General features: G+C 42.2%; 1 pseudogene; it reads right to left on the bottom strand.

Annotated features, from left to right (window-relative positions):
- Nucleotides 1-1210: 1210 nt before the first annotated feature.
- LOC118386619 (syntaxin-binding protein 5-like) overlaps nucleotides 1211-13528 on the bottom strand; it is a 146136-nt pseudogene continuing 133818 nt past the window's right edge.

The raw sequence follows: 13528 nt of genomic DNA, 5'->3' as shown, positions 1-13528 counted from the left end.
TCCCCGCTGATCCTCAACACGGGGCCCCACAAGGGTGCGTTCTGAGCCCTCTCCTGTACTCCCTGTTCACCCACGACTGCGTGGCCACGCACGCCTCCAACTCAATCATCAAGTTTGCGGACGACACAACAGTGGTAGGCTTGATTACCAACAACGACGAGACGGCCTACAGGGAGGAGGTGAGGGCCCTCGGAGTGTGGTGTCAGGAAAATAACCTCACACTCAACGTCAACAAAACTAAGGAGATGATTGTGGACTTCAGGAAACAGCAGAGGGAACACCCCCCTATCCACATCGATGGAACAGTAGTGGAGAGGGTAGCAAGTTTTAAGTTTCTCGGCATACACATCACAGACAAACTGAATTGGTCCACTCACACTGACAGCGTCGTGAAGAAGGCGCAGCAGCGCCTCTTCAACCTCAGGAGGCTGAAGAAATTTGGCTTGTCACCAAACGCACTCACAAACTTCTACAGATGCACAATCGAGAGCATCCTGGCGGGCTGTATCACCGCCTGGTACGGCAACTGCAGTATCCCCACTATGAATAGTCCCCAGTATCCCCACTATGATTAGTCCCCAGTATCCCCACTATGATTAGTCCCCAGTATCCCCACTATGATTAGTCCCCAGTATCCCCACTATGAATAGTCCCCAGTATCCCCACTATGAATAGTCTCCAGTATCCCCACTATGAATAGTCCCCAGTATCCCCACTATGATTAGTCCCCCAGTATCCCCACTATGATTAGTCCCCCAGTATCCCCACTATGATTAGTCCCCAGTAGCCCCACTATGATTAGTCCCCAGTACCATACCAATGCTCTTTTGTCTTAGAGGTCCTGCCTGGATTCCACTCAAATGAATGGAACTGAGTGAGTGTTTGCTGCCATCTAGTGAAAATGTTTGATTCATCACTAGCTGTGCCTGGAGTCTGGATTCTGGGACTTGACCTTGATGAGATCATCCTGATGCTCAGCTTTAACCCTCAAACTACATGTTACTGTCTGAGGCACACACTTTTAGATATCCCAGATGTTATATCAATGCTGTATGACTATAGCTTCGGCCTCAAGTCAGTACTGTAACCAGTTATTACTGACTTATTGATACATAATTAAAACAGCAGCACCTCCCTGCAAAGATGACACAATGCATTCACCTTAGTCTTCATGAAGAAACATGGAGAATAAACCGACACCAAAGGTATGCATGTTTTCCACTTTTATTTTCCATTGCACAGTCATTTCTATCTACAGAATTATTTCTAAATTGTTTGTGGCAGCAGATAAAGTCATAAACATCCATGTGAAATTTGCATAAAACTGTACAAGAAAATTGGCTACAATGAGAAAATACTGCAACCCACTGATAACTGTTAAATCCAGGACAGAAATGGCATTATGGCGGACAGACTCCCTCTTGTGAGTATGAATAATAGCAGGTAAGAAGAATACTGCGTACTGAGTGTGTGGGCAAGAAACAACTCACTCAAAGACAAGAGAAAACTCATCGAAAATCTGAAAAAGAAAAGAGATCTAGAATGAACGGGAAGGACCTTAATCATTTTTTTTGTAAGTCATTTTTTCTCCTTGGAAGATTGAAGCAGGGCGACCTATCAACAACCACACAACAGTGCATACTAGAACACAGAAAAAGAGACCAAACCTGCACGTTAGTATCTCCAAAATGAGCCACTTGGAATTGTTACTAGAGTAGAAGGAGAATGCATTAGAAGACAAGCCAGGGAGAGTTGAAGCATGATGTGTGCAGACTGAAGACACTGAACATGCGAGGCCGGTCGATGATGGAGCCACATTACACAGAGGTTGCATCATCCTGCTGATGCAGACATCCTCTCCTTACTGTGGTTAGTGTGTCATTACTGTGCTTACTGTGTCGTTACTGTGGTTACTGTGTTATTTCTTTTCTTTTCTTCCCATACTCTCTTGCTGATTTTCCACAATTGATTTGACACAGATTGATTGGTCACCAAAATTAAGCATTTTGAGACAAGAAAACAAGTCATTATCGATCATACAGCACGAAACAATGTCAAAGACCACAAAGTTGAACATTTTAAGATAATGTGCTGGTCATAGCAACAGTGGAATGCTCCTATGGTCCTTTTAGGAGAAGGTGCAGGCTACTTAGAAGTTAGCCAAATACCACTTTAGAACTTTTATGATGGGCACAATGTTGTGAATACAATGGTTGTTCCATACTAAAAACTTGCTACCCTCACTAATAATAATCATTTGGTGGGTGCTTATATTTGTCCTATTTCACACATGTACAAGTGTGTATTAATATGCATGTGTGAATTGGAAATGGTCGTTTTTTTGCATATCCCACTCTCCTTGAGAAGGGAACCTAGCCCAGTGACCGGGTCAGAATGCACAGTTCCCAAGGCCCAATATAGACCTATGCCTATTGTATTTTAATTAGTAAAACTTCTGGAATGCCAAGTTGAGTAACGGAACAAGGAAACGAAAGCTAAAGTAACTCTTTGGCGTCATTAAAAATATGGCAGCTGTCCTTGAGTCGCTTGCTTGAGCAACACCCAACACTTTTCCAATTGGTCTTAGATTGTCAAATTATTTACCTATTTACAACAGAACGATAGAGAAGCCTGGCAGAGCATTGAAGGACATACAAATGAGTGCTTTCACCACTGAAATAGGGATAGAAACAGATTTCTAAACAACAGACGGTTTCGACACACCACACATATAGCAGCGGCTCTTACATTTAAATAAATAAAATGTCAATAAACAGACCACTCAAACTGACAAAATATTTTACGGACAATTCTCAAGGAAAACTAGAAAAGTTTCAGTCTTCAAAAACGTATGACTTTGCGTGAACGTACATACTGTATATATAGTCCTGCATATTTGAACACAAACAAATAGGTTTATTCCCATGTGTTAATAGTAATCACCAAGTTCACGTGCACTTCAGGATCACATGTCCATAGAGTATATTTACTCCTGAATATCAATCCAATAGGTCTGGATAGACCAGCAGTGTATAGGCCTACTGGAACACTGACATCTTTCATACAGGGTCACTAACAAGCCCAAACTGTAGCAGATGTTAATGGCATGATGAGGTCAGGGAGGAAGGTAGCATTTACATGTCAAATAAAAGACTTCAGGGAGAGACGGAGACAGTGACAGTCTTGCATCTGGAGTTCTGATCTGTGTCTGACACCTGATATGAAACATTATTGATGGTGACGTGTAATGATCTGAATGATAAATCTATGTATTTTATATCCATGACCTGTTTTTGAATCCAGCCCTTTTTTATAAGGATAGCTTTATGGGAGTTTAATAAAGACACAAAACATACTGGCAACATGACCAAATAAAAACACATCATCATTCACAATGTTCACGACAGCTAAGAAAAAGAAAAACAGATTTACAATAACAGAACAAAACAAACAATAAACAAGAAGAGATTAATTAAAGGTAGAGTTAGCAAAATTACATTGCACGAGCAGCACCACAGCTATGGCAATGAGCAAGATACAAGACTTCGCTCTCACATAATCACACACAGTATCTGCTCCTGTGCACGCACGGGTTCGTTTTGCGCACTTACAGTATGGTAGCCACGGGACCAAAACAGCTGAGAAGTTTAGGCTCGTGCTCCAAAGCTCTTAGTTGCTGCAGAAATTGACCCACTATGCTGTTTACTTTGTGCATCTACATCATACAGCTGACTCTACCTTTAAAACATGTATAATACAGTTGGGAATGATGTGAAAACAGTGAATCTATATGATGAGGAGAGTCTAGTCGGAGCAAGGAGAGGGGATCCAGTGTACATTGGAATTACCAGTTTTTTTATCCTGCAACTATGATATCACCTCCTGTGACTTTGAGTAGAGCTTCCTTTGCCCCTCACACCACCAGTCTGTCTCCACCTGTAAAGTTGTCCTCTTGTTGTTTTGCACTTGACAGTGGGAAGTGAATACAGCTTTGATCATTTATATAGATTTATGTATATATAATTATGTATATATATTCTTTTTTTCCTCTTTTTACATTTAGATTTTTTTTTGTAGTTGTTTCTTCATTGTTTATTTTTTCTCTCAGTTGTGTTTGAATGTGTCTGTTAGTGTATGCCCCGGATTGGTTGGAGCAGAGACAACGGCACAGAACATTTTGCCGAATGAGGATGAGGGAACCCCAGAGCTCCAGTCAATCTGCAGGTCACAGATGGGAAAAACAAACAATAACAAAAAAGAGAACACCTCTTTTCTCTCCAGTCCGTTCCTCAGTTTGTAACCTTATGACTGAAGTAAATACAGTATACCACATTGTGCTAGGAAAGCGTGTCCCACGTGTCCAGCGGAGGAAGGAGAGATGGAAGGAGGGATGGATAGAGAGATGGAGGAGGGGGGCATGTAGAGTCCAGATGAAGTTATGTCCCTTTGGCTCTGCTCCCCCCTCTCAGATCAGAACTGGTACCACTTCTTGTCTTTGCACTTCAGCATCATCTTTAGAGAGGGGAAAATGGAACATTAGTGTTATAGAAAACTCCCCATTGTCTTGCTCTAAGGGCTATTCCGGACACTAACCAATTTGTGTTATTAAACAGGAATTAAATGAGGAATTGGCATGCTCAGCTCAAAGGTTTGTGGTAACAAAAAATATTTGGGTGCAGGGTTCAAAAGCCATACACTGGAAGAAAGGAAAATCCTGCACTCGCTGAAATATTCTTTACGTTTTTATTGTCAGCGTTTCGAGGGCAGCCTTCGCCAGCGTTTGAATGCTGAAGAAAGCTGTTTGCTCTGACCACGTCCATTTGTTCTGACCTCTGCTGCTAAAAAAACAAACATTAAAACGTAAGAATATTTCAGGGAGTGTGGGTTCCTTCTTTTTTCCAGTGTAGCCTCATAATATAACACCTTCCTACAGGATGAAGTTGCCCCAAGACACTGATCTCAGATTAGTTTGATGTTTCGTATCATAATGTAACGTCTTACGTCGTGGGCGTGTTTGCCAAAGGAGTCGGCGCTGGCCAACATGGCAGCCGTCCTCTCGTCCAACTCGCCCAGTTTCTGCCCTCTCTCATCCAGTGCTATCCGGGCACGCGCCAGGTCGGCCACCACGCCCGAGGCTGCCCCCTTCATGCCCTCCAGGCCCTGAGGTCCTGGGATGTGCTGGGCAAGGCCACGGGACGCCTTACCCGCCTGCGTCTCACCAACTAGAGGAGAGGGAGAGAGGGAGAGCCAGAAAGACAAAGAGATAGGAAAAAGAGTGGGAGAGAATGAGATTGAGAGGGATAGAGAAATGTGGCAAACTTAACACTGAATATATAGATAAAATCGTTTCTCTGTGCATGTGTACACTATAGTATGTGTGTGTTATGTTCTATGTGTGTCACTTACATAGTTCCTCTCTGTCCAGGGAAGTTGCTCCTCCCCCAAAAAGGCCCTTGAAGAATCCTCGGTTGGGAGCCTCTGGGGTTTCCACTGGTGTGAACAGTTCTCCCAGCATCTCCTGAAACACACATACACACATTAACACAGTTGTATTACATGTGTGTGAGTGTGTGTATTTACGTGGTCCTGACCTGCAGGTTCTCACAGGTCTCCTGGCTGTATGTGATCCTCTGTATCTCAGTAGGGGAGGTGAGGTACATGGCCTGGCCCAGGTTGGTAAAGCAGAAAGTCCGGGCTATCCGCATGTCTGTCAGTGGCAGGTAGTTTACATCCAGCAATGGTCTCAGCCCCGGCAGACTGCAGACAGACAGAGAGAGAGACCACATACAACACAATGTTACTCAAACACAACATCATTCTACTGAGTGTGTTTTTCATATAGAAACCTTGAGTCTAACCCTAGCATTCATTAACCTTTTTGGGATAGGGGGCAGAATTTTCACTTTTGGATGAATAGCGTGCCCAGAGTGAACTGCCTCCTACTCAGTCCCAGATGCTAATATATGCATATTATTATTAGTATTGGATAGAAAACACTCCAACGTTTCTAATTTGTAAGTCGCTCTGGATAAGAGCGTCTGCTAAATGACTTAAATGTAATGTAAATGTAAAACTATTTGAATGATGTTTGTGAGTATAACAGAACTCATATGGCAGGCGAAAACCTGAGAAAAATCCAACTAGGAAGTGGGACATCTGAGGTTTGTAGTTTTCAAAGCTTGGCCTACCGAATACACATTGAGATATGGATAAAGTTGCACTTCCTATCGCTTCCACTAGATGTCAACCGTCTTTAGAAACTTGAATGAGGATTCTACTATAAAGGAGGGGCTCGTGAGACCTCTTTGAGTCAGTGGTCTGGCAGAGTGCCTTGGTCTCGTGACGCGCGCTCCCGACAGAGTTACCTCTCGTTCCAGTGCTTTTATTTAGACAAAGGAATTCTCGGGTTAGAACATTATTGATATTTTATGTTAAAAACATCCTAAAGATTGATTCCATACATCGTTTGACATGTTTCGAAAGGACTGTAATGGAACTTTTCACGTTTTTTGTCTGGACGAAGTGCCTGCGCCTCATGAAGATGGATTACTGGGCTGAACATGCTAACAACAAGTGGCTATTTGGACATAAATGATGGACTTTATGGAACAAATCAGTCATTTATTGTCGAACTGGGATTCCTGGGAGTGCCTTCTGATGAAGATCATCAAAGATAAGTTAATATTTATTGTATTATTTCTAACTTTGTTGACTCCAAAATAGCGGATATTCCTCTGAATGATTGAGTTCTGAGCTCCGTTCTCAGATTATGATTTTTCCGTCAAGTTTTTAAAAATCTGATACAGCGGTTGCAAAAAGGAGAAGTCTATCTTTAATTCTGTGAATAACACTTGTATCTTTTATCAATGTTTATTATGAGTATTTCTGCAAAATCACTGAATGTTTTGGAATCAAAACATTACTGAACGTAACGCGCCAATGTAAACTGAGATTTATGGATATAAATGTGCACATTATCGAACAAAAAATACATGTATTGTGTAACATGATGAGTGTCATCTGATGTAGATCATCAAAGGTTAATGATTAACTTTGTCTATATTTCTGCTTTTTTGCTTTTGATCTTTGGCTGGAAAAATTGTTGTGTTTTTTCGACTTGGCTATGACCTAACATAATCATATGTTGTGCTTTTGCTGTACAGCATTTTTGAAATTGTATATGATGGGTAGATTAACAACATGTTTATCTTTCATTTGCTGTATTGGACTTGTTAATGTGTCTAAGCTACATATTTCAAAAAATATTTTTGAATTTCATGAGCTGCCTTTTCAGTGGAATGTTGCGGAACCCCTGCCCTAGAAAGGTTGAGCTCTTTATAGTAATACAGGGATTATCAGTTAGCTTTAGCATATGCATCTATTTTACCTGTGTGTGTGTGTGTGTGTGTGTGTGTGTGTGTGTGTGTGTGTGTGTGTGTGTGTGTGTGTGTGTGTGTGTGTGTGTGTGTGTGTGTGTGTGTGTGTGTGTGTGTGTGTGTGTGTGTGTGTGTGTTTGTATGGCTCACTGACTCACCTGAGGGTCATGATGTGTCCGTTAGCACAGAAGCAGGCCACACAGTTCCCTATGTTCATCTGGACCACGTCAGCCCGCAGGACGAACGATGTCTCTGTGATGCTGTGTTTGAAGATGCAGTTCTGTGAGGGCAGTGCTATGACCTTAGCCTGTTTCTCAGAGCACACCACCGCATACTGGCTCTCCTGCAGCTCCTGGGAGGTGGAGGGCGACACAGAGACCGGGCGGCGTTTACGCGCCTTGTCTCGCTCCTCACTGTCGGCGCCCGCAGCGTTTGGCTCATACCAGGTCTCGAAGGCAGGGGGGAGGAAGGTTCCTGTGTTGTCCAGGAAGGCCATCCTCAGGATACTGCCCTTCAGTCGTGCCAGGGTACCTGGACAGATAAGTGGGATGGAATGTGTTGAAAATATATCTACAGTGCATTCAGAAAGTATTCAGACCCTTACAACCTTATTCTTTGGGAAAAGTCTCTGATTGGAGTCCACCTGTGGTAAATTCAATTGATTTGACATGATTTGTAAAGGCATTCACTATCCTATATAAGGTCCCACAGTTGACATTGGATGTCAGAGCAAAAACCAAGCCATGAGATGGAAAGAATTGTCCATGGAGCTCTGAGACATGATTGTGTCGAGGCACAGATTTGAGGAAGGGTACAAATATTATCTACAGCATTGAAGGTCCCCAAGAACACAGTGGTTCTCCATCATTCTTAAATGGATAAGTTTGGAACCACCAAGACTCTTCCTAGAGCTGGCCGCCCGGCAATCAGGGGAGAAGGGCCTTGGTCAGGGAGGGGACCAAGAACCCGATGGTCACTCTGGCAGAGCTCCAGAGTTCCTCTGTGGAGATTGGAGAACATTCAAGAAGGACAACCATCTCTGCAGCACTCCACCAATCAGCCAGAACCCGGACGTGAACCCGATCGAACATCTCTGGAGAGACCTGAAAATAGCTGTGCAGCGACGCCTCCTATCCAACCTGACAGAGCTTGAGAGGATCTGCAGTGAAGAATGGGAGAAACTCCACAAATACAGGTGTGTCAAGCTTGTAGCGTCAAACCCAAGAAAACTCAAGGCTGTAATCGCTGCCAAAGGTGCTTCAACAAAGCACTGAGTAAAGGGATACTTATGTAAATGTGATACTTCAGTTGTTGTTTTGCAAACATTTCTAAAAATATGTTTTTGCTTTGTCATTATGTGGTATTGTGTGTAGATTGATGAGGGAAGAAATGATGTAATCCATTTTAGAATTAGGCTGTAACACAACAATGTAGAAAAAGTTAAGAGGTCTGAATATTTTCAGAATGCACTGAATGTATAAAACATTTATTGGTATGTACAGATGCCGATTATGTGTAGAGCAGGATATCATTTTTGTCTGGCGTGTTAGCGTTGTTCCTTATGTATTCATTAACATACTCACGCACACACACCCATCCATTCACTCATAACCCAGACACCCACCGCTAGGTAAGACGATAACGGGCTGCAGCAGCCTTTGTTCCCCAGCAGGGGGCAGGTTGAGGGCCACAGCCAGCACTGTTCCCAGGGAGGTTCCCACGTATAGGCATGGTGTGATGGCGCTGTCCCCCTTCCGGGCGAATGTCTCACAGAAGTGGAAGGAGGTGATGGCCTCGCGCGCCTCCTTGTCGATGGACGTGACGGAGGAGGAGCGTGAACGGCTGAAGGAGTTGTCCCGGTGGTCTAATGGGTTGGCGCCCCGCGGAGGACATACAGACAGGAGGACAGTAGAGGAGAGGACAGAGAGGTAAAGCACCCGCACACACGTAGAGAAAACACACTACACACTACATGAAAACTGTGAACAACAGCTGTATGATTGGTGGGAGCAGTTGGATTCTGACAAACAACATTGCGGTTGACATTTTATTGTATCACTAAGCTAAAATAGCAATTACACAGGAGCAGAAAACAGTGAGCAGACGTTCCTTTTAAAGAGGTCTAAAACACCTTGTGAAATGTTGAGTAAAATAGATTAGGCCAGCTGTAAAATAACTTGATCTGTTGAAGAAAACTCTTCTCCTTGCAAGGTGCAAGGTTAAGACACATAGCAATAGAAAATGACTTGTTTTTATCTGTGGAGCAGATGGAACTCATAATATGAATGGTTGGTCGTTGGTTGAAGAAGATGTGCACGTAGGAAACATGGGAAGATTTCACTAAAACTTTACAACCTTGTACTTGTTTTATTCATTAGTACAAAAAACAACACATCATCAAAATGTAAAACCAGGTGTCAATATAACAAGCTAATACAGTTTTAGAAGCTCCCTGTGATTTGCTGGAAAGATGAATAAACAAACGTTTATAAACTGTATATATCACAAACAACACTGTTGTTATACACTGAGTGCACAAAACATTAGGGACATTCCTAATATCAAGTTGCACCCCCTTTTCGCCTCAGAACAGCCTCAATTCATTGGGGCATGGACTCTACTAGGTGTTGAAAGCCTTCTACAGGGACGCTGGCCCATGTTGACTTCAATGCTTCCCACAGTTATGTCAATTAGGCTGGATGTCCTTTGGGTGGTGGACCATTCTTGATACACAAGGGAAACCGTTGAGTGTGAAAAACTCAACAATGTTGCAATTCTTGACACACTCAAACCGGTGCGCCTGGCACCTACTACCATCCCCTGTTCAAAGGCATTTAAATATTTTGTCTTGCCCATTTCATTTGCCATCTGAATGGCACACATTCACAATCCGTGTCACAGTTGTCTCAATGCTTGAAAATCATTCTTTAACCTTTCTGCTCCCCTTCAGCTATACCGATTGAAGGTAATTTAACAGGTGACATCAATAAGGGATCACAGCTTTCACCTAAATTCACCTGGTCAGTCTATGTCATGGAAAGAGCAGGTGTTCATAATGTTTTGTACAATCAGCGTATGTCACAATTCAGTTAGTGTGTTATATGTCGACACCTCCAAAAATCTTTTACCAGACTATCATATCTCTGCTTTTGACAGATTTGGCATATTCAATAAGGATCGGACACCAATAAACCCTCTCTTCCTCATCTTAGGGGTTCTGCCATTTGGGCTCCTAGGAAGGAAATTGTGATTTTCGTTTTTGGGTAAACTGTACAGATAAAAAAAATAAAAGAACAATGTTTCTTTCTGTATTTATATCTTTCGGACTCCTACAAGAAAAGTGTTTTAACTTTTGGAGAGGACCAAACACAAAAGAAACAGGTAGGAAATAGAAAATAGGAAGAGAATGCTGCAGAAAACACATATACACAGAAAGCTCTATTGTGCAACAGAGTCCTGGTTAGTTTAGCGTAGCAGTTTGTAAAATACCCAACAGAAATGTACTGTATGTCTGTCCTCTCCACCTCTTGTCTTCAGGTTTGTCTTAAGAAGTAGCAGACACTGCCAAATGGTGATCATCAGTTAGTCTGACAGCATTTTTAAGGAAATATATAGGATATATCTATGCTTTTGGTAGTCATGAGGCCATCAACAGGGCTCTTTGCCACCTCTAGGGCATTATATGTATACTAAAATCTTATAGAAAATGACATAAGCTTCTATTAATGTATAGTAACTACAGAGCTCACATTATTCCCGTGAGATGCTCATATCGGGAGACCATTTGGACTTAAGGATACAGTGAAGTCCAGTTTTGGGAGAAAAAAAATGTATTAAGAAACGCAAAATGTTAACACGAAGTTAAGGCTTACCCAAGTCTGGCTTTAGCTCAGTAGGCAAGCTTAATTTCCGTGACATCTTTGCTGGAAAAAAGAGAACACCCCTCTTTACAAACACACACCTAAGCTAACACGACAGGCCATGCAAAGCTAGCTAGGAGTTAGAAGCTAGCAGCTAGGACTGGGATGTGGTTGTGCTTATAGCATTACTACACACATAAGCTTTGGTATAACTGTTGGCGTTTGCTTCATTCTGCTTCAGGGGAGGCAAAATGCTTTAGAATTAAACAGGAAGGAAGCATTAGGGCATCAGAGGAGACAACCCTGTTGAATCACAGAGGCATGCTGGAACGGACAAAATAACAACAAGTAAGTAAGCTATCGTACATAGCACACACAGTGTCCTGGAAGAGAGGAATAGTAAGAAGATACACATTCATTCAGAACCCCCATGCCACAGGAGCATGCACCAAAGACAGGAAGTAAACAGGAAGTGAGTAGGATGGAAGAAAACAGTGGAATGACAGTACAGTACAAACAGGGAAGATGTATCTCTGGTAGGGCCTACAAGGCACTTTTAGCAAGGTAGTCAGAACTATGTTAACTTTTGGAGCCTTGTGAGGTTTTGGTTTTGACATTTGACTAGTCCATTTCTATTATTTATTAACTGATGTTAGAGATGCTTTGCACATAAATCAAAGATATCTTAAAATTATTTGTCGTTTAAGAAAAGAACACACTTCTTCAACTGCCCATTTATCCTAAATCTATGAGGTAGAGAATGACAGTTTTCAGAATATAAACCTTGCCGCAAAGTCAACAGTGTCAGACAGACAGAAGACAGAGTTGGGAAAGTACAGAGTGACTACAGATAGACTGCTGTGATGTCATAACTACAGACAGCCAATCAGGAGCCGGAGTGAAGGAAGGACAATCATTGAAGGACAATTGCCACAGGCACATTTCACAATGTGACATACGTGCTACAAACATGTAGCATGCAATGGAGTTCTAGGGTATGTCTGTGTGTGTATAAGATTTTATACAAGGTTTGTTCCAGGCCAAACAGTGATTCAGTGCCACTGAGGTGAAAACAGAGACCGAGACAGGTTGCTACAACAAAACAGTGGCTGACAACTTATCTTGTACATTGTACTATCCCTGCCCAAACTATTCCGTGGTTGAAGTCTTTGGCCACTCTTACCTCCTCTACCACCACCTCCATTGTAGAATTGCTGATGGTTTGACGCCAACACTTTTGGGAGGAAGTAGATAGACGTGCAGTTAGAAACATCCTGGTACTTTACCATACCGCCTACCAATCACATTCGTGAAAGGACTGTTTTTCTACTTGTTATCATTGTAACATGAGAACCAATTGATAGCAGTTTGCCTCAATCTTAATTTTCAACTACCTGGGCGCATGCAGAATATTTGTAGACGTAGTGTACATTTTTGTTCAGACTAAATATTTTCCTAGCAGCCAAAACTTTAAAGCCTTGTTGACTCCCGATAATTCTAGAATCAATTAGGTGTAGACATATGCTCAAGTCAAGACTGGAGACCAGATATGCCATCCTCATAAATAGCAGATGTACAGAGGCAGTGTCTAGCAGGTGACACCAGACACTGGGGTTTGGCGTAGTTGGCTGAACACCTGGAACATAGCTAGCAGTGTGACTTCAGTCTCTGGGCTACTTATTTTTTCTGTGTGACCTTTTAAAATGCAGCTCAGCTCTGTGTTTTAGCCCCAGTGTCTGTGTGTTAATGTCAAGCTCCCAGTAATGAGATGGAACTGGGTTGTTCTCAAATTAGCATGCCTCATCACCTCAAATGCTAATTTAGCGAACTGAGATTAGTCGTCCAGGACAGGGCCATTGAGGAAGCACCTTATCGTGACAGTAACTGTGGAAGGGACTATAGCGTTTTGTTTGTACCAATCTGAAAAGGGCAGATGCTTGGATTAAGTTGTGTGAAAAGTATTATTGTTTGTTGTTGATCTATTCGTGACCATGTTCTGTAATACTGTAGTAATACATACAGATGATTGAATATGCATCTCCTAGTTACATGATCAGATCTCACTTGAAACTCACAAGGAGGTTTGTAGTTCTGTTTCATTCCTACATCCGAAAATGACCCAGCATGATATGAGTAAAACCCACTGGAAAGGAAACCACTACATCCCGTCCTATAAAACTCAAATTAGGTCTGGAAGACTCAGACAAAATCAATAGACAGAAAACAAATTATATGTGGGCATGTCGTAGTATCATTTAAAAAAACATGTTTTTTTTTAAGTCCAAGATTTGG

The sequence above is a fragment of the Oncorhynchus keta genome, chromosome 8, assembly GCF_023373465.1.
Source record: "Oncorhynchus keta strain PuntledgeMale-10-30-2019 chromosome 8, Oket_V2, whole genome shotgun sequence".
NCBI lineage: Eukaryota > Metazoa > Chordata > Actinopteri > Salmoniformes > Salmonidae > Oncorhynchus > Oncorhynchus keta.
This window is presented reverse-complemented; position numbering and strand designations above follow the sequence as displayed.